The 1921-nt window shown below is 28.8% G+C and overlaps 1 protein-coding gene across 1 annotated transcript in view; it reads right to left on the bottom strand.

Annotated features, from left to right (window-relative positions):
* Window positions 1–370, bottom strand: part of rabgap1l (RAB GTPase activating protein 1-like) — a 104943-nt gene extending 104573 nt beyond the window's left edge. Inside the window, exon 1 of the mRNA XM_016462190.1 lies at window positions 302–370. The gene's annotated coding sequence lies outside the window, so the exon portion shown is untranslated. The remainder of the gene's footprint in view (window positions 1–301) is intronic.
* Window positions 371–1921: the final 1551 nt, after the last annotated feature.

Genomic DNA, 1921 nt, shown 5'->3' with positions numbered 1-1921 from the left:
ACACACACAAAACTCATCATAACAGCTAGTTAAAATCCTAAACACAACGTGTGCTGTCAGTGAGAAGCAGCCTAACTAAACTGAAGCTAGTCAGTTAGCCAGCTAGCCACTGCTAATCAACAATTAGCTCATTTTCTGCCACTTTATCTTTAGAATAAGCGCTTTACGAGCCTCAGAGGCTTTTAAACGCTCCCACGCTGAACACATAACAAACCCGAACGCGTGTATCGTGTCAACGCGGACGTTTTCTTTCATTTTAGTGTTTGTTGTGAGTTTCCCGAGAGGGTAAAAACCAACTTACTTGCTGTGAGTCTGTCAGCTGAGCGACACGCGTGCACATCCGCAAACTACAGCCACATGGAGCAGGCCGTCGCTGGAGAGAGCCACGCCCACCGCTTCAAACGAGCCACGCCCACCGCTTCAAACGCGCGAGTCAGCAGCGCCTCAAGTGACGAGCACCTGCTGTAGGTTTACTACTAGTAGTCTTCTGTATTTAGGTATTTAGGAAAACAAAAATATATATAGAATTTAATTTAATGTATTAATATTAATAACGTACTAATATTACGTAATATCACGTTACAAAACGTATTTTGTCGTAGTGCATTTAATTGAATTTATATTTTTAAATAAAATATAACATTTAAAAAAAGAGCAAAAAACACGAAAATAATACACTGAATGTAAACAAAAATGCAAATGTAATTAAGACAGAATTCTGATTACGTCAAAATAAAACTGTATAAACATTTTAAATGTCTGTGATAAATATAATTATATAGACCTATATATACATATATATATATATATATATTTGTGTTTTTTTTTTTTTATAATATAATATAAATAGAATTAAGTCTTTTATGAAGAATTGGTAGAGAGCCAAACTATTATTGGTCTACTAAATATTTCTGTTATATTATTTTATATTAATACAAATTAATTAAGCATTCAATTCATTAAAATGAATAAAAACAAGTTTATCGTAGTAAATTTAATTTAATTTATAATTCATAAAATAAATATTAATTAAACATTTATATATAACATTTATATATAAAACAAACAGTATATAATTATTACTAATTATTTCATCCACTTATAATAATTCAACAGTTATTGTAGCACATTTAATTAAATTTATAACTTAACAAATAAAATATAATAACATGAATCAAAAATACAACAAAAATAATGAAGCAAAAAAAAAGAAAAAGAAAATGTGATTAAGGAAAAATTCTGATTAAAATCTCAAAAACTCTAATCCCTGTTATATAAAATATATTATAAGTGGTAGAGCCAAGCTTGTATTAGTCTATTAAATCTTAAATTTTTTTGATAAACAAAAAATAGGCAAAACATTTTTTGTCATATATTTTATTTATGTGTGAAATAACATAAAATGAAATAAAATTACTGCAAAAATAATACACTTAATGTAAACACAAAAAGTAAATGTAATTAGGGTAAATCAATCAAAATGTAAAAAAAATGTAATTTCTGTGATAAATATTAATATTTTATAAAGAAGTGGTAAGCTACTATTATATTAGATTTTTTATATTATAAGTATTTTGCTTCTTTGCATGGCACAGAATAATATGTTCATTTATTTCTTTATTTGCTCACTGGTTCATCTGTAAAACATTGCTCATGTTCTAAACGATCTAAAGAAACGATAGTAAAAAAGGTTTTTCTTCACATAAGTAACAGTTGCTACCAGTTCTATCATCACATCCTTGTCATTGACAGATAATTATGATCAAGCATCACTAATTTATAACAAACAAGGCGGCTGGAGGAACACATTAACCTCGACTAAACATGAGCCACTATTTGACTGATAAAAGTTTGGTGAAACCAGGTTAACAAACAAACAGAATAATCAGGGGCGTCATGCACTCATTATTTTTGAGGGCGC

This window comes from Sinocyclocheilus anshuiensis, unplaced genomic scaffold (assembly GCF_001515605.1).
Source record: "Sinocyclocheilus anshuiensis isolate Anshui unplaced genomic scaffold, SAMN03320099.WGS_v1.1 scaffold560, whole genome shotgun sequence".
Taxonomy (NCBI): Eukaryota; Metazoa; Chordata; class Actinopteri; order Cypriniformes; family Cyprinidae; genus Sinocyclocheilus; species Sinocyclocheilus anshuiensis.
Note: the sequence above shows the minus strand (reverse complement) of the source record. Positions and strands in the feature narration are given on the sequence as shown.